This window comes from Dromiciops gliroides, chromosome 5 (genome assembly GCF_019393635.1).
Source record: "Dromiciops gliroides isolate mDroGli1 chromosome 5, mDroGli1.pri, whole genome shotgun sequence".
In the NCBI taxonomy this organism is placed as follows: Eukaryota; Metazoa; Chordata; class Mammalia; order Microbiotheria; family Microbiotheriidae; genus Dromiciops; species Dromiciops gliroides.
Window position 1 is genome coordinate 226,437,145 of NC_057865.1, and position 24,670 is coordinate 226,461,814.

At 40.4% G+C, this 24,670-nt stretch overlaps 1 protein-coding gene across 10 annotated transcripts in view; it reads right to left on the reverse strand.

Moving 5' to 3' along the window:
* R3HDM2 (R3H domain containing 2) overlaps positions 1–17,325 on the reverse strand; it is a 161,735-nt gene extending 144,410 nt beyond the window's left edge. For 9 of the 10 annotated variants that reach the window (XM_043968799.1, XM_043968806.1, XM_043968803.1 and 6 more), the window contains exon 1: positions 17,197–17,325. The gene's annotated coding sequence lies outside the window, so the exon portion shown is untranslated. The remainder of the gene's footprint in view (positions 1–17,196) is intronic. The other variant, XM_043968796.1, reaches the window with a different exon arrangement.
* Between the last annotated feature and the right edge of the window lie 7,345 nt (positions 17,326–24,670).

Here is a 24,670-nt window from a genome sequence, read left to right on the forward strand (position 1 = left end):
TTCCCAAGCCAGTTATTTATGCTTTACTCCACACCGCTAACCACATTACTCAACACAGATATGTTAAACAAAAACGTGTTCCAAAGCCAAATAAAATTATTTTTGGATTATTTACCCTATTACTCTATCAGCACATTTAACTAGATGTTAACACATTTAACATTTAATCAACCATATTCTATAACAGCAGTCTACTAAGTAGAGGCCATGGACCCCTGGGGGGGAGGGGCTTGTCTACAACTAAGATAAGATAGATATGGGGCTCATCTACAACTCAATTCTTATTTTCACAACACTCCTTCCCTCAGTTGTCCCAGTTTTCTCTTCTGGGCCTGGTGCTGGCTCCTCAGGGTAGTTATAACAATTGCAACTGTGCGGGTACAAATGGGAAAATTCCTTCTTCTTCCAACCCATACCCCAACGCATATAACAAGTATCCCTCAGAAAGTGGGCTCTTTGCTCGGGAACAATGATTAATGAATTAGATCACCTTGTTGCTATCCCTCATGCTCAAAATGCTTTCCTCCTTGTCTTCAACTCCTGGCATCTGTGGCTTCCTTCGAGTCTCAGCTAAAACCCAGCCTTTGCAAGAAGTCTGTCCCCATACCCTTTAAAGCCAGTACTTTCCTCTACCGATTATTTCTAATTTATCCTGTATATAGATTGCTTGTACAAAGATGTTTGCAGGCTGTCTCATTCATTAGATTTAAGCTCACTGCCACATAGTAGGTACTTAATAAATGCTTGCTGACTTAAAAGCTCACTTCCCTTCTTTTCTGTTTTGTTTTGTTTTGGGTGAGACAGTGAGTTGCACACAAGAGTTATGATACTCATCACATATCTCATTCCTATAATCTTTCCTCTCAAACCCAACCCTCTTTGAAACTACCCTGTTACTATCCAGGGCAACATTATCCTTCCAGTCATCCTGGTGAGCAATTTCAGTGTCATCTTCAACTCCTCACTCTCCTTCACCTCTTGTTGTTTCTATCTCCACAATATCTCTCTATATCCTTTCCTCTACACTCAGAGTCACCACCCTAGTTCACGTCCTTATCATCTTTCACGTGAAATAATTCAATAGTTCTCTAACTGATCTCACCGCCTGAAGCCTCTCCCAAAACCAATACATCATTCATTCAGCTGCTACAGTAATCTTTCTAAAATGCAAGGTCTAACCACGTCACTTCTCTAGCTAAAATCTTATGGCTTCCCATTGACTATAAGACCAAATATTATTTAACCTTTATAAAAAGGCAGTGAAATACAGAGGAAAAAGCACTGACTCAAGTTAGGGGAATGAGATTCAAATCCCACTTCTGATCTTAAATATATGACCTTGGGAAAGTCACTTCCATTTCCTGGACCTCAGTTTCAACATCTGTAGGGGTCAGATTAGATGGCCTGAGGTCCCTTCTAGCTATACATTTCTGACACAGCTCAGAGACCAGAAGCAACAAATTACTACTTAATTATGCTGAAAGCAGGATCAGAGAATATGGTCCCAAAGCCTTTGGTGAGCACTGCTGACTCTCTCAATGGAGATGCTCTGACATTCAGGATGTTTACTCTGTGAGTAAAATGGTTTGGTTTTCAGGAGTCACACCTCTGCCTGCCACCCCCTGCCTCCCTGAAGGAGCTGAGGGTTTTAGAATCCTAGAATCCTGGGAGTGTCCTTTTTATATAGCTATGAAAACCTATTTACACAACATTTTATAATTAATTTATTCAGCCTAGATGAGAGAGAGAAAGAGCTAAGTATGGCCAAGCTGCTGATCAATTTTGATAGATGGCGCTTCTAGGCCCTAAAACATAGACTTCATTGAAGAAATCACCACTCTATCAAATCAATCACAGGTATATGTTCTGATTTTCCTATCTTCATAAAGCCAAAGCACGTTTCTGAAAGTTCAGCTCTGACCACATCACTTCTACTCAGCAAACTCCAGTGGTAACTAGCAGGCCTCAAACCTGTTGGTGAGTTAGAGGGATGTCTACAGCCAAACATATGAAGATATCCCCCAGAGGAATGGGTGGATGAGAACAATTTGTTCCAACAACCATCAAGGCAGTTGAAGCAAGTGTTGTGGAGTGCTTAGAGCTTAGTCAGACATCTAAGATGCCATGGTCATCCGCTGCATCCTGGGCCATCATCAGTCATCTTGCCTTTTGTCTTGCCACTGGACTTCACTGACTCAGGAAAAGAGAGTGAGGCTAATGACTTAGTGCAACTCTCCCTCACTTAAATCCAATTCACACACAAGTCAAGACATCACCCCTTTATGTCATGGGGTCCTCTTCAAAACACAGAACAAACAACAAAATATCTCTAATCCTATTCTCATCTTTTAATGTCTATTTTTGTGTCAGTTTTATAATATATACAAGTATTAGTATGGTAATACAGTATAATTAACAAATAAGTAATGTACACATGTTGGAGTATTTATGCTCAAACACTTTTTATTGCTAGGGGTGCATGAACAAAAAAGTTTAGAAAACACCACTCAGTCTACAATGTAGTTTAAACAGTGGATGAAAAAGCTCTCTGGCTTATATTTGCCCTTTCCTTAAACCTACCAGTGTCTCATGGCTTTACTTTTCTCTTTGAAATCATATGCATTACGAAAGGCCCCATATATACCAAAATATTCATAACATCAGTATTGTAGCAAACAACTTTTAGCCATCAAATGTGTGATAGCTAAACATATTATGGAATGTGAATGTTATAACTGTGTTATAAGATACAGCAAATATGAGAAATCCAAAGAAAGATGACAAGCAGCACCTCTGACCCATACTAGCTCCACCATCCAGGGCAAGAGACAATCTCCCAGACAACAGTGTAAGACCATATATTGCAAAGGAGCTTCTATGTATTGGTAGAGGAAGTTCCTCACCTGGGAATCCCTACATCAAAAAAAAGTATACAAAGAAAAAATGGGAAGGTTTTTTCTGAACTGATACAAAGTAAGGAGAATAATATACAATATAAATGGAAAGAACACAAGAACAAAACTAATTGCTACGTAAGAGACACCTGGCCCTAAACAGAAAAGGTACTTCCATTCACTGAAGAGGTGGGAAACTATAGGTATAGAATCCTGCATATACATATATACAAGACTATATATACATATATACAGGACTATATATACATGGTAGATACATTGATTAATTTTACTGAACTGGTTTTGGATAGGGAGAATTGTTTTATTTCATTTTTAATCTTTGTCAAAAAGAAAGGTTCTCCCTCAGGCCAGGGGAAGAAGGAGCTATATATTCAGAAATTAATATAATGTGAAAAGCGAAAGGCATCGATAATACTTTTTTTAAAAAATCATATACATTAAAATGGAATACTATTGTGCTATAAGAAAAGACAAGCGGGGGCAGCTAGGTGGCACAATGGATAAAGCACCAGCCCTAGATTCAGGAGGATCTGACTTCAAATCTGCCCTCAGACACTTACTAGCTGTGTGACCCTGGGCAAGTCACTTAACGCTCATTGCCCCCCCCCCAAGAATGTTAAAAATTGTCTTTACAAGTAATTGGAAAAAATAAAATACTATTTAAAAGAAAGAAAATAACATACATTAAATCCAAGGCCACTTTTCAGGTTACCATGCTGGGTGTCATCAACTTCAAAAATTGACTTTCCTAGTACTAGGAAAAGCTGATATTTTTACAACAGTAAAGTTTTCAAAGCATTTTATATACAATAGGATCATAGATTGATTTAGAGCCTGAAGGTATCTCAGAGGCTATTCAACCTCATTATTTTACTTATGAGGAAACTGAGACCCAAATAGATGAAGTGACTCGACTGTGGTATTAATAGGTAGTAAATGTAGGGCTAGGATCTAAACAACTGGTCTTTTGACTCTAAATCCAATTCTAAATCTAAATTCTTTCTATCATACACCATATAACTTATCTGACATTCACAATTAACTTCCCTATGATAGAGGTACAAGTATTATTATGCCTATTTTATAAAAAGAGGAAACAGAATCAGAGAGGTTGGGTCACACAGCCAATATTGTGTTAAAGATGGGGTTCCAATTTAAGTCTCTCCTGACTGCAAGGTCAGTACCCTCTCCACTCTATCATTCTGTGTCCCCTACTAAAGTTCAGTAATCCCATAGTCATTCCTCCCTCCTCCCCCATCCCTACTTGCCCTCCCACGCAAGAGTCCCTCTGGAAGTGGTTTTATTATGTGACTTGAAAAATCTTGCTTTTTCTATTGAGCCAAGAAAAATACATGACAAAACTAATAGGATCTTCTAACAGAGACATGTCAATGGGAAAAACAACTGCTGACACTTTCCACTGTAATGCTGAACCTTGAAACAGCTAAGATTAAAAATAAGAGGACAATATCTTGGAAACTAGTGGGAAGATGCACCAGAGATTAGTCACAGGTGTCACCGGCCTTAACAGTATTATGTAAATACAGCTGAGCAGGTGAAGAACTAAGAGTAAGTAGGTAGATTCAATACCTAACCCCCCCAAAATCAAGAATCTTAACGTGGGCCTCACCTGGCAGACTCATGGCACGGGACACCAGTAAAACTGTACAGCTGAACTTTTCGGCCTTCTCTGGAGATGTAGAAGACTTTGGTTGTGGCATATATTGACAGGCATGGCTTATGTGATTGGTTGGTTTTTTACTGAACTGCTTTTTCAATCTTTTTTTTTTTTAATCTTTGTTACAAGGTATGTCTTGCTGGATAGGAGAGGGAGGAGATGTATTCCAAAATGAATGTGATATTTAAAAAGGTATCAATAAAAATATGAAATGATTTTTAAACTGAACAGCTATGTTTGTATGTCCCCCACTCCTGAAAAGTGAATCAATACTGGGGGGCAGCTAGATGGCGCAGTGGATAGAGCACCGGCCCTGGAGTCAGGAGTACCTGAGTTCAAATCCGGCCTCAGACACTTAACACTTACTAGTTGTGTGACCCTGGGCAAGTCACTTAACCCCCATTGCCTCACTAAAAACAAAAAAAAGTGAATCAATATTTATAAAACTGGATGCAAAAAAGGGCATAAAAACATTCATATTCAGTTCTATAACCAATAAAATACAAATTAACCAAATCACTAGCTAAATCTCCCCAGCCCACCAAAGAGAGTAAAAGGAAAAAGGAAAAAGAGAAAATGATCTCCATTTTCTAACTTATGGAAAACTAAGAGATAGAAAATGGTTACCAAGAGCAACATTTATTGAAAAGGGAAAAAAGGGTAGGGGGTGGGGGTAAAGTAGAACAGAGAGAAATAAAGCACTTCCATCTCTCTATAGCTAACATTAATTATGAAGCTGCATTCAGTGCGACAGAACATTATTAAAGGGGACGAGTAATCTGAGAATGTGTAATATAGGATGTTCTTCTTGGAGTAGCATCCACAAAACAGATGTAAATGCAGTCCAGTGACATGGAAACTGTACTCAATATCTGCAAATATCTAGGGAGAAGGGAGAGGATTATACTTTTCTGAATTACTTCTGCTAAAAAACAGCCAAAACAAAATACTGGATCCAATCTAAGAATCCATTACGTGCAACTTCAAATATAAAGTGTTTACATTGAAAATCAATAGATGTTTCAAGAAACACTTCTATATTTAGCCTGCTGCCATACTGTATCTCTTTGAGAAGTTCTGCTGTATGTTAATCAAGCCCTCACAATACAGATGGGAACAAAAGACAAGATAAATGGTACTCCCTCCATTTTATGGATGGAAGAATTGATCCAGAGAAGTTAGATTATCCTATGAACTTGGGCAATAGTGAATTCAGCACGGGAAAGATTAGTACACTGAGATTTCCCAGTTCTGAGCTTTGAATTTACCTCCTCAACAAGGGTTAGTGCTCCTAGAAGCAAACTCTGACCTCAACAGTCAGATGTGGAGGGAAGGAAAAGAAAGGCAACCATGCACTCACCCAACATCACTATGACTTGGGGCAATTAAACAATTAGCCAAGCCTCTCAGCCTGTTCCCCAAGGAAAACTGTCACCATTTCTTCATGGCCAGAAATCTTGACAAGAGCCTAGGGCTAGAGCATCAGGCATCAGGAGTTAGAACACTCTCAAGGGAAATCAAAGGAACTGAGAAGAGAAAGGACTGAGAAGATAAAAGCATTTTGTGCTATCCTGACTGTATCCCATCTTTTAGTGTTAACTGGATTTTCCATAGAGGGAGACACGCAATCTTAGCTGTACAGTTTTTAAAGGTACAAAATAACATAATAGATGGGAATATATAACATATTAAATATTCGTATTACATATTTTATATTAAAATATATGAGACAGGATAGGTCCAAAAGTGACTTCTTATAGTCCAGAAATTGTTACTGGCCTAATGAAAATTAAGCTCAAATAAGGAATAATAATAGCTAACATTTATATAACACTTTAAAATATGCAAAGTACTTGTATTATCTCATTTGATCCTCACAATAACCCTGGGAAGTAGATGATGTTTTCCCCATTTTACAGATAAGAAAACTGAGGCAGAAAGAGGTTAAGTGACTTGCCCAGGGTCCCATAGCTAGTAATTGTGAGAAGCCATATTTGAACTCCTGACTACAGGCCTTGCACTACATCCACTATACCACCTCACTGCCCCTAATCCAAAGTAGAAATTTATGGTAGGTATAGGGTTAGTCAAAAAGCAAAACATAAGTTGCAGAATCATTATGTGGAGCACTGTCTTCAAGAAAGTCTTTACTTTTCTTTCCTTTCATTCTTTTCTCCTTACTACTAATAGAGGAATTTGGGAAGAATCAGAGATACCAGGGTACTGTCGTTTCTCAGTGAAGAGACCATAATCTTAGTAAAGTTTATTTCAGAATGAAATTTTAACTTGGAACAAAATAAACAGAAGGAAATATGATGGGAATGGAAATACAAAGGTAGAACCCAGAATAAAAGAACTCCGAAAACAAGAGAGACGCACAAGAGACAAAAATAAAGATAGCTCCTAGAGAAAAAACAGCAAACTATGGCATAGTAGTCCAAAATTAAATGAGTTGATTTTCCTTGACATGTGGAACTGAAGGCTGCCACTACGTTGCTCAACAATTCTCACATGCCTCCACCAAGTAAAACTCACCCATAACAGAACTGTTATCTGCAGGTCAAAAAAACAAAATAAAACAAAACATAACACAACCAAATTATATCTCCTTCCACAGTTAATCTTCAGTTGTCAGAAAAGTAGAAAAAAACTAACTTTTGGACCTGGAAAAGCTAATCATCTAATAGGATCAATTGTACTATCTTAAGGGGAAAAAAGCAAAAGTGCTCTGTAAATGAAAAATATGATTGAGATATATTATTTTTAAACATTACAATGAAATTATGATGATGTGGTTGAGGAGCTCAGTTAATTTCCTTTCTTTTCAATCTCTCTCCATTCTGTAAATTAGAAGAAAATTGTATGGTAGTAGCCAACTTCCAGTCAAAACAGTATCGTTCAAGTGGTGTCCTGACCAAGTGGAATATTGATAAAATTCTTCTTTTCCTCACCATCACAAACTCATTCATCAACACACAATAGGCAAATAACCAAGTTCTTTTAAGTCTCTGATCTTTCCTTCTTAAAAGGCTGTGGGCAGTAAGATCATGAGCTGAGAGATCTAGACCCTACCCAGCTAATAAAATAGAGCCAGAAATCATGAAAGAAACTAAATTCCTAATATTAAAATCTGCAGGGGAACCATGTGGGAGTACTGTCTATGACAGCAAATTTTTTTCAGCAAAACTAACAGTTTTGCTGAAATTTTTTCTTCTTCTTTATTCATTATTATAAAGGGATGGTTGGGAGGCAGCTGGGTGGCACAGTGGATAAAGCACCGGCCCTGGATTCAGGAGTACCTGAGTTCAAATGCCACCTCAGACACTTGACACTTACTAGCTGTGTGACCCTGGGCAAGTCACTTAACTCCCATTGCCCCACCAAAAAAAAAAAAAGAGAGAGAGAGAAAGAGAGAGAGAGAGAGAGAAATAAATAAATAAGGGGATGGTTGTCTGGGAGGGGCTGGAGGAGAGATATAGTATAAAATGTGGGTGATATAGGTAAAGCTAAATGAAAAGATATCAATAAAATTTTATTTTTTAAAAAAACCTGTAAGGATTTTGGATTTGGACATTCCTGAAGCATTAAACAGCTAGTTTCATTTTACATTTTCAGTAACATTTTGCTATTGAAAATTGTTTCAAGAGAATGTAAGAATTCTACACTTCAGAAGGGTCATAGCCTGACAGGTAAGCAAAGATTTATGAAATCTAAAAATTAAGAACATCAATCCGGCCTCAGACACTTAACACTAGCTGTGTTACCCTGGGCAAGTCACTTAACCCCAATTGACTCACAAAAAAAAAAAAAAAAGACATAATAGAGTATGGTAGAGTGAAAAGATCACTAGATTAGGAGTCGAAAAAGATTTGGCTCCTTCACTAACAGATCATAACCTGAGGAAAAGTCTCAGTCTCTCTATTTCCTCATCTGGAAAATTTTGGAGGCTGGTGCAAATGGTTTTTAAAACTGAAATCTAAAATGTCATGATCTAGGATCACAGATTTGGAGCAAGAAATGGGTCTTAGAAACAATCTACCTAATACTTCCGCAATTAATAAATGGTTACAGGACATGAATTCTGTAAGTATTCAAAGGAAGAAATATAAGCTATCAATCAATAGCAATGTGAAAAAAATGCTTCAAATCCCTTATAATTAAAGAAATGCAGACTAAATAATTCTAAAATTCTACTTTACAGCATCAGATTGGCAAAGATGATAACAAAGGAATGTGATAAATGGAGGGGTTGTGGGAAAACAGGAACATTAACCCACCTCTGAATGAAGCTGTGACTCAATCTAGCCATTCTGAAAAGTAGTCTGGACTAGCGTGCCAAAAATCACTAAAGTTCCCCAAAATGACTCCTCCACCCGACCTTAGCCACACACAAAGATGGTCACACCCTTGATCTCACCTTCATCCACAAATGTATCACACCCCCAAGTTCAAGCATTTCCAAATCCCCAGACTTGACCATAATCTGTTTGTTTTCCACCTCTCTCTGCTTTCCTTTGCCCTCTAGTCAGTTCTCTCCCAGGCCATCTAGCCTGCACCACGCACTCTCTCCTCTTTTCCACATCCTGAGCCCTCAGTGAATCAGTTCAATTCTACACTGTTGGGGGCAGCTAGGTGGCGCAGTGGATAGAGCACCGGCCCTGGATTCAGGAGAACCTGAGTTCAAATCCGGCCTCAGACACTTAACACTTACTAGCTGTGTGACCCTGGGCAAGTCACTTAACCCCAATTGCCTCACCAAAAAAAAAATTTTTTTAATTCTACACTGTTCTCTTCTCAATCTCTGGACCCCTTATGATATTCCTGATTGTGCTAGGTCAAGCATCAGCCTTGGATGGCTCCCACCATTTGACACCTTCACTTCTATACACATGCTGCTGATCATAGGGAGAGAAAAAAATCACATAACTATTATGATGGTTCACTCTTACCTCACATAAAGAGGCAACCTTATTCCTTTCATTTTAAAAAAAATTTTATTTTCAAATTTTCTCCCTCCCTCCACCTCTCCCCCACCCATTGAGGAAAGACATATAATACCATATGTGTAAATATGAAGTCATGAAATACGTATTTGCACATCAGCCAAGTTGAGGGGGAAAAAGGCAAGGGAAATAAAGAGGGGGGAAAAATGCTTTAATCTACACTCTGAGTCCATCAGTTCTGGGTTTCAAGGTGGGCAAACTTTTTCATCATCAGTCCTTCGGAACTGTCACAGGTCACTGTACGGGTCAGAATGACTAAGTTTTTCACAGTTGATTAACATTACAATGTTGCTGTTACTATGTATATTGTTGTCCTAGTTCTACTCACTTCACTCTTCATCAGTTCATATAAAAATTCCCAAGTTTTTCTGAAACCATTACCTTCATCATTTCTTACAGCATAATAGTACTCTGTCGCAATTATGTACTATAACTTGTTCAGCCATTTCCCAATTGATGGGCATCCCCTCAGTTCCCAATTCTTTTGGCAGTCTTGCTCCTTTACCAAGCCCTCGGGATGAAATAAAAAGACCTGAATAGCATTCCATCACAACAGTGTTTCAAAAAAAGAAAAATGAGGAGAAAACAGAAGGAAAGCCAAGAGGAATCACAGACAAGCAGGACAGCTTTGAAAGTTTTACATGACAAATGTATTATGTACTTAAACAGAAAAGAAATTCAGTGGTATGTACAATGTCCTACTTTTGTGCTACAATGTATATGGATATGTACATTTTATTTATTAAGTTCAGAATTGTTAAAATTAAAAAATAATCTAAATCCAGTCCCCTCATTTCATAGCTGAGGAAATAGGCAGCCCAACGTCACAACAGAAATAAATGAGAGCAGCAACAACTGAACTGCATTCTGTCTCTTGGTCTAGCACTTGTTCCAGTACACAACAGTCCCAAATCTGGATACCTACCTGTATGATTTAAATCCAGGTGAAGCTAGTGTGACTACTGCAAATCACTAGCTTGAGGCATCAATGGTCAACCATAGCCTTTCTCTTTGAGTTCAGGTTCCCAGGCTCCTAAGTTCCTTCAAAAGCATGGGGAAAGACACCAGCAAAGAGACCAGAAGAAACACAGAGCTGGGATAACCATCTGGAAAATTTCAAATGGCCCAGACAACAACACAAGAGACTTTAGAGATGAGATGCAGAGATACACAAAGTACATCTGGATTTAGGTAGAATCCACAATTTTCCCTTTTATAAGCATAACCTCAAGAAGAGGAGCTAAAAAGACCTCAGGAGGTTTTTTTAGTTAAGGGCTATCAATGTGAAAGGTTTTAAGTGTTGGAGGAAAGATGAATGCTGAGAAAATCTAACAACTCAAAAAGATGTCAAAACTGATTGAATTAGGATGTAAAGAGGGGCAGCTAGGTGGCGCAGTGGATAGAGCACCAGCCCTGGAGTCAGGAGGACCTGAGTTCAAAGCCGACCTCAGACACTTAACACTTACTAGCTGTGTGACCCTAGGCAAGTCACTTAATCCCAATTGCCTCACCAAAAAAAAAAAAAAGAAAAAGAAAAAGAAAGAAAGAATTAGGATGTAAAGGATCTTTTCTGTCCAAAGCTGTTTTAAGGAATTGGGAAGCAGAGTCAAGCAGGAAGCAACAAAGATTCACCCCCAAACTTCACCAACACACTTAGAAAATGCACCATAGAGAAGTAGTTAGATGGCACAGTGGATAGAACACAGGCCCTGGAGTCAGGAGGACTTAAGTTCAGATTCAGCTACAGACATTTACTGGTTGTGTGACCCTGGGTAAGTCACTTAACAAGGAAGGAAGGAAGGGAGGGAGGAAGGGAGGGACAGAGGGAGGGAAGAAAATACACCACATCGAATTCTAGTGAAGAAATCCAAGAAAAAGGCAGTGAGTCATTCTTCTAGCCCAGGTCAACACAAGAAGACAGAGAAGTCTGTGAATGCTGGGGATGGGGTCTGGCTATCCCCAGATCCATACCAAGGAATCTGTAGACACACATACAAGAGTAGTTTGAACATCAAGGTGACAAAGGGAATCAAATTAGAAAAGGCCTGGGAAAGGTTTTATGTCTTCATGGTCTTAAGAGAATAATGGAAAGGAAGGAAGAATACACTGGGGGGGGGGGGGGGGGGGGCAGCTAGATGGTGCAGTGGATAGAGCACCAGCCCTGGAGTCAGGAGTACCTGAGTTCAAATCCGGCCTCAGACACTTAACACTTACTAGCTGTGTGACCCTGGGTAAGTCACTTAACCCCAATTGCCTCACTTAAAAAAAAAAAAAAAGAATACACTGGGATGGGAGGATGGGCAAGGAATGTTACGGGAAATTATCCCAAGTGATCAGGGTGCACAACAAGAAGGGGCAGAAGGCAGCAGGTGACACTTGAACTTTCCTCTCATATGAATAAGTCAAAGTAGGGAAAAATACACATACACATATAGAGTTGGGTACAGAAATACATTTCATGCAACGGAGAAATAAGAGGGAAATGGGACAAAAAAGAAAGGGAAATCAGAATTAGAGGAAAGGCAAATTAAGGGAGGAATTAGTCCTAAAAGCAAATTCTAAGAATGTACAAAAAGCATTTCTAGCTCTTTTGTAGGTAGAAAGAATGGGAATATGAAGAGATACCCATCAAATGAGGAACTAATGAACAAGTTATGGTACGGAAATGTGAGGGAATACTATTGCGGATATAAGAAATAATAAAGGGGATGGTTTCAAAGAAACCTGCGAAGACATATGAATTGATGCAAAGGGAAATGAACAGAAAGAGAACAGATTATACAATTACAATAACATGGTAAAGACAAACTACTTTGAAAAAATTAAGAATTCTGTTTGGTGTAATGACCATCCATAATTCCAGAAGACTAATAATGAAACATGCTGCCCACCCACCTCCTGAGAGGAAGGTAAAGGATGCAGAGTGCAAAATAAGAGTGCCCTCAATTTGGGTGGGGAGTTGAGGTGAGAGGTAGAAAAGGCAGATTTTTGCTCACTGAAAAAAAATATATTATATATAATATTTTTAAAAAGAAATAAATTAACTCACAAAGGACCTCTGATGAAGAAAAGAATAAAAATCTCAGAATAGGTGCCATAAGACTGAGTTGGCAACAACGGCAAGAATTAAGGCTAGTCACTAATGGAATTTAAGGGGAATTTTTTTAAATGGGTGTTGAAGAGGTAGTTGAAGGAACACACCAAAACCAATGGGTATGAGGAGAGTTTCTAAAATTAGACTCACCAACTGTTTTTGCACATATTACACACAACTCCACTACTCTTCCCTTTCCCAACAATTGGTATACAACACAAATGGTATTACTCCCCAGATTACAGATACCACCAGTTACAAACTCTTCCAACCCACTCTACAAATGAGAAAACTGAGGTACACAGGAAGCATAAAGTCATATAGCTACTAATAAATGAGAAAGCCAAGACTCAAACTGACTCTAAGTACAGAGTTACTGGGTACCTTTCCCATAACATCTTCAGACTTTACCTTGAACACTTACACAACCTTTCACTTCTGGTTTGGATAAGCAAGGGCTAAATGAAAACAGGCCAAAAAGTACTATCTGTACTAAAAAGAACAGAAATGTCTTTTTAAGCAAATTTGATTATGGAGTAAAGAAATTAAATTGCATATGATGTGGTACTTTAAGGTACTTTAACCAACCCCTAACGCTTAGTTCCAATGGAAAGCAAGCTAGAAAGAAATTCCCATTCATTTTCATCAATTAATTAGTTAATTAAAACATTCTTAGGAATTATAACAATGTGCTGATGTTCTCTTACATCACTTTAGTATTTAAATGAATTTATTATTTCGCCAATAGGGATATTCTCTAAAAAGATGCAGATCACAATCTATGTTTTCTAATTCTCTTTGACTTTTATTCATATCCTCTATAGGGGAGATCCACTCAACATGCTTCGGACCATCTTTTAGTTCACCAGACATTACACAGATAACAATGACCCATAAAGATTATCTACTGGTTATCACTTGCTCTATATTAAAAGAAAATCTGCACATGGTAATAATGCTTATAAATAAACCACTTAAATAAATAAATAAACCACTTTAAAGTCTACAAGGCACCACACACACTCAGCTCACTTGAGCCTCAAAACAGCCCTATGAGGTGCTGGAATCATGATTATCCCCATTTTACAGAAAAGAAAAGAAGTTCACAGAATGATTAAATGACTTACCCACATTTCCACGGCATGAAATCTGAAAATGAACACACCTGACCCCAAGCCCAGTACTCTAACCACTTGACAACACATGCCTCCTCTTTACAACAAAGACAGGATCTACATATGTCATTTTACCGACAGGGAATTCCTGGATAAATGCTACAAACAATCTCGTCTTCAACTTAAAGCCTTGGAGACTGATTCTAGCACTGACTCTCTAGTGACTTGCCCAGGGTCACACAGTCAAGAGAATGGTAAAATTATTTATCAAAAATAAAACTATACACAGGGCAGCTAGGTGGCGCAGTGGATAAAGCACTGGCCTTGGATTCAGGAGGACCTGAGTTCAAATCCAGCCTCAGACAGTTGACACTTAACTAGCTGTGTGACCCTGGGCAAGTCACTTAACCCTTATTGCCCTGCCAAAAAAAAAAAAAAAAAAAGATGGCTGAACTGAATCGACAAAAATATAAGAATTAAAGTTCATGGTCTTATTTCACCTTCCATGGGAATATCATATCTCATCACTATCCTAGGATAGACTTAATCCAAAAAAAATCAGTGATCTCAAAATTGTTTGGACTATGTGGTCTCTAATATACAACTTTCCTTGCTCTTCCTTAAAACATACTTTCTCCTGAAAACTCTTTAAATGGCCAATTCTCATTACATCCCACAAATCCTATTCTCATATCACAAACAGTCTTCCATGTCCCGAAGAAGTTACTGCAATAGTCTCAACTCCACTCCCAGCATCTCTACAAAGTAACAAAAGCTGCTTCCTTCAGCTGAAGGAGGAATGGTTAAGGTAATGACTGTCCCCAAGAACTATCCCATTAACTCCACTCTAGTCAGGTCCAATAAAAGGTAACAGAGGTCCTAAACGAGAGCCAAGAAATAAAAAACTAAATTCAGGATAACCCACAGTACTCTGGAAGCCTCTTCTTTCCACTTTTAAATATAAACTGAATGGAAGGTGTTTATAAAACATAAAAAAGGGGGGAAGAGGAGAGTGGGAAAATGAGAGAAAAGCCAAAATTGCTCGAAATCCATTCATCCTGGTACTTTTAGGGAAAGCTGTCCTCAAGAGATAAGGGGCTAGGGGAAATGAGGGAGGAAGCTTAAGAGTTTGTGAGCAATTGCCTCCAAATGAGCCTTAAAAGGACTAACATATTACATGGTGCACTAGAAACTTACACACTTTCCTTCTATTAGAAAACCCAAGTTCTAGAAATCAAATCAGCCTTACTGAACAGTATTCACCAAACACCACCATCATCATCACTACCACCATCACCCCATACCCTTCCCCCACCAGGAAGTAGAAGAAACTCATTTTTCTTATTAGAGAATCCAGCAAGGTTCAAGTTAAGACCCTGAAACTAGGAGTACAGTTCCAGACCTTGAGTGATGGAAAGCATTCTGCCCCTAAGAACACCACCACTTTCATACTTCTTTGACCCATCATTCCAGCTCCTTTAAAGTAGACTTCATTCAAGGATCTGAAAGCACCTGTAACACTAATACTGGTAACCTATTCTTTACACTAGCAGCCCAAGATTTCAATCTCATGACTAGAGTTGAAGAGAACTCATTTTTATACATTTGGATCAATTTGTCTTTTGTTGTTAGATTCCTACATAACAGCAGCAAACCTACATATGGACTTAGGTAAAATTTTCAAAACTGCTTACTCCTAAGGGAAAAAAGTTTGTGGATTCACCTCCACTATGCATAGTAAGCATTAATAAATGTTTACTGAACACATATATGAATGGCTCTTATTGTCAAACACAAGCAGTTGGGATATCAGTCTAGTAACTAAAGATTCCGTCCTCCCCATCCACTGAGGACAGCAAAAAGGGAAAAATGCAACTGAAACATGTATTAATACAACCAGTTTCCACCACAACCTTTTTAATCTTTTGCACACCACAAGTGCCATTAATGGGTCTAAGACACAGGGAGGGATGAAGAGTACATGATGAGAAGTAATGAAAAGTCACCAACAATTATATTTTGTGGCACCAGTAGTACCACGAGCTGCCTATCCCACATATATGCTATCAAAATAACCAAACTACTCGAAATTTTACTGGGACTCCACAAGTCTCAATAAAAGGGATATAGACTCTGGGATCCCCTACATTTTATTAAAGCTTAATGTGTCATCTCTCGCCTCCATCGTTTTCTTGTTGCCTACTATCATCAGTCAAGAATCAGAGAGATTTCCCCAATCTTTAATCAGATCTACAGGAAGAAAACACTAGCTTTAATCCAATTTAGATATGAATTTTAAAATATCTTCAGAGTTACAATGTCTTTATTATACCTCAGAAGTTAGCGATTTCTCTCTGTAACTTATACCATATTACTATTACATTGACTTAAGCTGTAGAAATAACTTGTGGTGAATACTTAACTCACTTTTGACCCTGGAGGGCAAAGAAATGTTTTCAGGGGCCCAAAAGTGAATTCACCAAGCTGGAAGGGGCCTTTTCGATTATCAAGACCAACCCGGAATCACTGGGCAAGCGTAGATGCAGCTTTTTCTACCCTGGAAATGCCACCCTGCCTATCTGAAAACACCAGTTTAGAAACTCACTGACATTGGTGGAGTTTAAAACAGTTCACCCCCTCTCACTCGAGATTTTTCCTAAGCTCTGCCCGAGTGGGAACAAGACAAGGAAAAAAGAACCCCAGACAGCATGTCCACGACCCCCTCCCCCCACCCCTATCATAGCTATTCACGAGGGAAAGACACTTTTCCAAACCCGCATGTCCAGCCACAGGTGGCTCGCTCTCGCTCGCTCGCTCTCTCTCTCTCTCTCTCTCTCTCTCTCACACACTCACACACACACACACACACACACACACACACACACACACACACACACACACACACACACACACACACGACCTGGTACCCCTCTCTCTCTCTCTCTCTCTCTCACACACACACACACACACACACACACACACACACACACACACACACACACGAGAGAGACCTGGTACCCGAGGCCTCCTTCCAACCCGAGGGGCGCCCCCTACTCGCGGCCGACCTCCTGTGCCCCCTCCCGGGTGCCAGGGTCTGTCCCCTTCGGGTGTCCCTGTCCTCATCTGCCCCTCTCGAGGGTCCAGCCCCCCCCCGTGCCCCCTCGGGCTCCGCCTGTGCCCTGCCCTCCCTCGGGGACCCCCTCCCTCACTGTTGTGGCCCCAGGGGCCGCGCGCGCTACCCCTCACGCTTACTCACTCTCCCCTGGGGGAGGGGAATGCGCTGCGCCGCCCCCCTCCCCACTCCTCCTGTCTGCTCCCTCCCCTTCGCCCCGCTCAGGTCCCCTCCTCGTCCCTCCCCTCACTCGGGCCCCGGCCCTGCCTGCCTCCTCACCGGGCTCCGGCTCCGGCCCGTCCGGGCGGCGCGCTCCCGGGGGCGGGTTCTTCTTAGCGGGGTTTCCCCCGGGGCCCGGGGCGGGGGGAGGGGGCCGGGCCAGGCCCGGCCGGGGAGGGGGGGAGGGGGAAGGGGCTGGGGGAAAAGGGGGGAGGGGAAGAAGGGGGAGAAAAGGGGAGAAACCAAACCCGGAAAGGGGAGAAAAGGGGGGGGAAAAACCAGAAGGGGAAGAAAGGCCCAGAGTCCGCCCCCTCCCCCCCGCTGCGGCCTGCGCGCTACGTCACCGCGCTGTGCGTCCTCGTCACCGCGGCCTGCGGTCCGCGCGTCACCGCGGCCTGCGTATCCCTCCTTTCGGCGCCCCCCCCCAGGCACCATGCTCACATTAGCACACCTGCTCCAGCCTCCACGGCGCCGACCCCTTTTCCTACCCAGGCGTTGCCTTGGGAACGGTGGGAGTCAGGCGAAGCTCCCTTGCTCCACTTTAATAAGTGCACTGGGGTCCCAGGGACCTCCCAAGCACTTAAACCCACAAGGACCCCTGGATCGCCAGGCTCTTTGGCTCCACGTTTATTCCCCTCTCTTCCAAAGCCGTGGTCCTTTTCCCACCAAGATCCGTCCGTCCAAGGTCTGCCCCATAAAGACTGATGCTCCTTTGGCCCTGGTACTCTTGGCTTTCTCTCCGTACTCCCCTGACTCCCTTCAAGTCTCCGCCTTCAAGTCCCAGCTAAACTCCCACCTACTGAAAGCCTTTCCCGATCTCCTTTAATTCTAGTGCCCACTTCTTTCGATTGTCTCCTATTTATCCCGTATATAACTCGTTTATACATTACTTGTTCGCACGTTATCTCCTCCACTGGATTGTCAACTCCTTGAACGCTAGCACTGTCTTTTCTCTTTTCTTTGTATTCCCATCTCTTAGCACATACGAGGCGCTCAATAAAAGTTTATTGGCTAACTCACTTCGAGTCTCAGCTAAAATCCCACCTTCTGTTAAAAACCTTTTCCAGTCCTCTTTAATCTTGGTGCCCCTCCTTAGAGTTTACCTCCTACTTATCCTATGTTTATCATATTCGCATATATTTATCGTCTCTCCCATTAGAATGTGAGTTCCTTGAGGACAGGGATTGGGTTTTGCCTGGACTGGGCTTGGCACACTGTAGTCATTAATAAATGCCTGTTGATTTGACTTGTTGACTCGTCTCTTACTTTTTGCCTTAACTCCTCCAAATCCAATGCCTTCCAATGGAGGAAGGAATGAATAGGAAAAATACTGCTGTAGAATAGTAGAAATAATAGTACCAAGTGGCTGAACAAATTGTGGTATATTAATGTAATGGAATATTATTGTGTTGTAAGAAATGTGCAGAAAACCTGATGAGCAGAAAAACCTGGAAAGACAAGCATGAACGGATGCTGAACCAAGAGAACATTGTACACAGTAACAGCAACGTTGTGTGATCATCTGTAATAGACAGCTTTTTTCAGCAATACGATGATCCAAGACAATTCCAAGACTTATGATAGAAAATGCTCTCGACATTCAGAAAAAGAACTGCGGGATCTGAATGCAGATCAAAGCAGACTATTTTCACTTTTGCTGTTGTTGTTTTGTTTCTTCTTTCTTATGGTTTTTCCCATTTCTGATTCTTCTCTCAAACATGACTAATGTGGAAATGTGTTTAACACTATTGTAATGTATAACCTTGATTAGATTGCTTGCTGGCTTCAGGAGGGGGGAGGGAAGGGAGGGAGGAAGAAAAATTTGGAACTCAAAATCTCACAAAAATGAATGTTGAAAGTATCTTTACATGTAATTGAAAAAAATACTACTTTAAAAAAAGAAATAATATTACTTGACTTTATATAACTATATATGTACATATATATATGTATATATATATATCTTTAAGTTAAGTCAACAAATATTTATTAAGCATGTACTGTGTCCTAGGCACTGTGTTTATTGCAAGAAGATAAAAAGATAGGCAAAAAGTGCCCCTGCCCTAAAGGAGCTCACAGACTAATTAAGGAAGCAACATTCAAACACCTGTGTAGAAACAAGTTGCATACAAGATAACTTGGAGATAAGCTCAGAGGGAGGGCATTAACAGTCATGGGGACCAGCATAGGCTTTTTGGTTTGCAAAATGCTTTCCTTGCATGATCTCTATTGATCCTGTGTGGTAGGAACAGGTCCCCCGCTGTCTCTACCTCCACTATTTTCATTTCTCTTGAGAGACGGCAGGATGAAATAATACAAAATTGTACCAAAGGAACAAGACCTAGATTCTAACTCACCCATGCCCCTACTCTGCCTTTTCTACTGCTTACTAGTTGTGTGACCTTGGGCAAGTCTTCATCTTTCAGCTGTAGCTTTCTCACCTGTAAAATGACCTATCTTTGCCTATGTTGCTGGGTTGTGGTCAAGTTCAATAGACATTAGAAGTGGGAAGGCTTCTCTAAACTTGTTAAGTAGTGAGGAATTCTAAGTCCAGAAAAAAAAATTCAATTGAATGAGAGGCAGACAGGGGAGGAGTACAGAGGAAAGTCTGCTCTCTTTTGCCAGGCAATCTGCAAGGGAGGAGGCTTGAGCATATCCCTCATGGTAAAGGACCAGTGGGTCCAATGAATCCTCACCCCATTTTGGTTCCCTGAAGCTAAATCTCAGTCAGACCATTCTAGTTACAGCTCTGGCTGTGCTTGAGTGTGCGTGTGTGTGTGTGTGTGTGTGTGTGTGTTTGTGTGTGTGTAGGAAGGTAAGAGAAGAATAAATCTCATTGCTAGTAGTCCTGTAACCTAAGCAGGGTAATCCCTAAGTGTGAGCCATCCCCAACGTAAAAACCTCTTTCCTAGCACACAGATGCCTTACCTGAGACATTTGCTGCTTAGCCTTCTCTCTTCTCCGATGCTTTTGAAAACTAGCCCACTTCAGAAACACCTGACCAGTGCTTAAGTATTCTTTCCAGAAAAGCTCAAACTACAACAGAGATTAGGAATACTTGGAGAATGAGTCAGAGTGAGAGGATAGGGTTAAAGGATGGGGAAGAGAAGCAAAGATGAGAAGTGATAAGGAAACATTTTAACAGTTCATTAAAAGTAAAGAAATGCTTCTCTTATGGCCTATTACAATTGTTTTCTAATTGATTTCCCTGTTTCAGGCTCTCCTGTCTCCAATCCATCTTCCACTCAAATATTCAAAATACCCAAATGGATCAGTGATCCCAGTGATTTGGATGTCTCCTCCACTGGTGCAGCATTGTAGACCCGTCCATGTAGGCCCATCCTATGGGACCTTTGTACAAGTCTTCTCACAAATAGGCACAGAGAGCCCACCCAGCATTCTGGAAATTTTATTCACTTTGTCCTAACATTGAGAGGATGTCAAACTCAGGTTTTTCTTTCTCTCACCCTTAACATGTGACTAATCCAACTTCTTCTTTTTTTTTTTTTGGAGGGGCAATGAGGGTTAAGTGACTTGCCTAGGCTCACACAGCTAGTAACTGTCAAGTGTCTGAGGCTGGATTTGAACTCAGGTACTCCTGAATCCAAGGCCAGTGCTTTATCCACTGTGCCACCTAGCTGCCCCCCAACTTCTTTTATTTCCTTAATAACATCTTACATATCCTTTCTTCTTTGATGCCTCTTACTTCTATTCTCCAAATTTTCTCATTTATTCTCTATTGAAGACAACTCATACCCATTATGACCTCCATTGCCTTCTGTGTGATATTCATTTTTATACTTCAGATACTGTTGTTCCACATCTTATACCTATACAATAGCAGGTAGAATATTAATATTTAAAAGGTGATCTTTGATTCTAGGAGAAGTTTGGGGTCATTAAAAGAGCTTTATGTTCTCCTAAAGGCAATCCAGCCTGGTCTTTTCTTCCTGTTTAGTTCTGGGCCCAATTTATCTACTATTTGTACCGTCTATCCTAGATATAAATACTGACGGACAAAGTCATTGGATTGTCTATCCAACTTTTTGCCATAATTTGAGCAAAAGACATTCTTCATCCACTTGGTCTTTCCTGTATTGATGATCAGGCCAAACTCTTTTGAATGATTACAGAATTCCTACAAGAGGCTCTTCAATAACCTGAATCCTGATGCAAATGGTATAACGTCATCCACAAATAATAATGATGATGATTAGTTTTAATTATGATAGATAAAATTTATATAGCATTTACTATGTGCCAAGTACTTCATGATTATGTCATTTGATATTCACAACAACTCTGAGAAGTAGGTACTATTATTATCATCCCCATTCTACAGATGAGGAAAATGAGACAAAAAGGGAAATATAGAGGACTTCACCATCCATTGAGAGTTCTCTTCACCTTGGACTCTACACTGTATCTCCTCCTTCACAGTGCCAAATACTATGCACATATATCTTCCTGTTTTATGCCTTGCCTCATGTTTATCATCAGTGGGTCACTGAACATGGTTATATCTGTTATACCTTTCAAGAAATCTTGAATTATAGGGTAGAAGCCATTGTATTGAAAGAGAACCTTTGGGGCAGCTAGGTGGTGCAGTGGATAGAGCACCGGCCCTGGAGTCAGGAGTACCTGGGTTCAAATCCGGCCTCAGACACTTAACACTTACTAGCTGTGTGACCCTGGGCAAGTCACTTAACCCCAATTGCCTCACTAAAAAAAAAAAGAAAAGAAAGAAAGAGAACCTTTAGGGCAGTGTTTTACTCTATTGAATTCAAAATCAAATGGATATTTTCATAATTAAAAAATAATAAGCACTGTGGGATCTTGTATTCTCTATATCTTTCAGTCGATTGTTTTATGGTAAAGATGGAATACCTGCACTGAGGATGTCATTAATACTTGTGTGGATGATTCTTATAAACTGACAAAATAATCGTCCTAAATCATAGGTCTGATCAAGTTATTCCTCTGCTTAGGAAACTTTGTTGGTGGTGGTGTTCAATTCTTTGTGATCCCATTTGGGGTGGCTTCTCATTTCCTTCTCCAGCTCATTTTACAGATGAGGAAATTGAGGTAAATAGGGTTAAGTAACTTGTCCACAGTAACACAGCCAGTAAGTTTCTGAGGCCAGATTTGATTCAGGTCTTCCTGACCCCAGGCCTGTCACTCTATCCACTGCATCACACCTTATATTAAATCACAAGTCAAATAAACAAACATTTATTAACTGCCTTCTACCGCATTCTGTCATTTTCAGTCATGTTCAACTCTTTGTGACCCCATTTGGTGTTTTCTTGGCGAAGATACTGGAGTGGTTTGCCATTTCCTTCTCCAACTCATTTTACAAATGAGGAAACTGAAGCAAACAGGGTCAGGTAACTTGCCCAGGGTCACACAGCTATTGTCTGGGGCAAGATTTGAACTCACAAAGATGAGTTTTCCTGCCTCCAAAGCCCAACCCTCCATCCACTGTGCCACCTGGCTGCTTAGTAGCTCCCTATCACTTCTAGGATGAAATAGAAATTCCTCAGCTTGACGTGTGAAGCCTCTATCTTGCCATAGTTATTTCATTCTCTTTCACAATAAATCCATTAATCATTCGAAAAGCATTTACAAAGTGCCTACTATGCGCCAGGCACTGGGGATAGAAAGACAAAGACTAAATACTTCCCATCCTCAAGGAGCTGTCAGTGGAAACAACATGTAAATACTGAAATGTGTAGCAGGGGTTGGTTTGAATTATTGTCTTTCACCTGAAGGAGCATGTGTGAGAATGGGCAGACCATCACTTGGACAGCAAGGTGGCACAGTGGATAGAACACTGGGCATGAAGTCAGGCAATCCTGATTTCCCATCCAGCCTCAGATACTTACCAGATGTATGACCCTGGGCAAGTCATTTAAAAATCTGTTTGTCTCAGTTGCCTCATATGTAAAATTGGGGTAATAGCAGCACCTACTTCCCAGGGTTGTTTTAAGTATCAAATGAGATAATAAAGCACTTAGCACAATACCTGAAACATAGTAAGCACCACATAAATGTCAGCTACCATCATCATTATCATCATCATTATTCAATGAGCCCTCCTGGCAACTTCCAGAGACATGTGTGGCTCAGTGCTAAAAGGCTCCGTACATTGGAATGATGCAGCAAACCCTGATTGGTTTCCCCACCCCCATCTTTCCCCAGTTCTAACTCCTCAGTCGATATTCTCATTTGAAAGTTAAAAGGAGAGAATTCAAATATTTCTCAGAAAGGATTGAACCAGTAAGAGCCACCAACTCAAGAAGGGACTTTGCCCCCTGGTGCTCTGATGTCTTTGTCTCACTCTTCCTGCCCCACTCCTCACCTCGGGTGTCTTAAAATACTTTCACATGGCAACTAATATACAAATTGACCCAGGTGAGCTTGAGATCTCAAAGCCCTAGCTTCCTCTCCTGTCTTGCATTTCTTTCTTGAGCATAAGCCACAGAACATCCATCCTGAGATGGACATTTCCAGAGTTAGAGGCAGTCTTTTGAGTTCAAGAAATGAGCCACTCCTGGATTCACCATTCACTGTTGGCTGCACAGTGGGAGATACTCCTACAGTAAGAAATGATGAGCAGGATATGAAATGATGAGCAGAAAAACCTGGGAAAACTTACATGAACTGATGCAGAGTGAAGTGAGCAGAACCAAAAGAATAGTGTACATAGTAACAGCAATTTTGAGCAGTGATCAACTCTGAATGACTTAGTTATTCTCATCAATACAATGATCCAAGACAATTCCAAAGGACTAATGATGAAAAATGCTATCCACCTCCAGGAAAAGAATTGAAGGAGTCTGAATTCAGATTGAAGCGTAGTTTTGTTTGCTTGTTTGTTTTGGTGAGGCAATTGGGGTTAAATGACTTGCCCAGGTTCACAAATCGAGTAAATGTTAAAGTCTGAGGCTGGATTTAAACTCAGGTCCTCCTGAATCCAGGGCCGGTGCTCTATCCACTGCACCACCTGGCTGTCCCTGAAGCATTATTTTTTAAACTTTATTTTTCTTGTTTGTTTTTGGTCTGTTTCCTTTTGCAACATGACTGATATGGAAATGTTTTCCATGACTTCACATGTACAATCTATATCAAATTCTTTGCTTTCTCAAGGGAAGGAAGAGAATTTGGAACTCAACAATTTTTTTTAAATGAATGTTAAATTTTTTAAGTGTAATTGAGAAAAAATATCTAAATGCTTGTTAAATTGAATTAGAATTTTTTATTTGAGGGTCAATCCTTAAAGTAATCTATCACTAGAGGGCTTGGATCCAACCTCCCTTTCTCATTTCTCTGAGTACTTTGCAATAGAGGAGAATTTCACCTCTAACCTTTGCTCCCAGAGCAGGCAGCTGACATAAATGGAAATTGTCTGCCTTCCAAAATTGGCTGATGGAACTTTCATTCTTCCCAAACAAACTAACCCCCCCACCACCACCCCCAGTCCCTGCTTTGTACTTTAGCAACTTATCAGTTGGCAACATCTGACAGGTCCTAG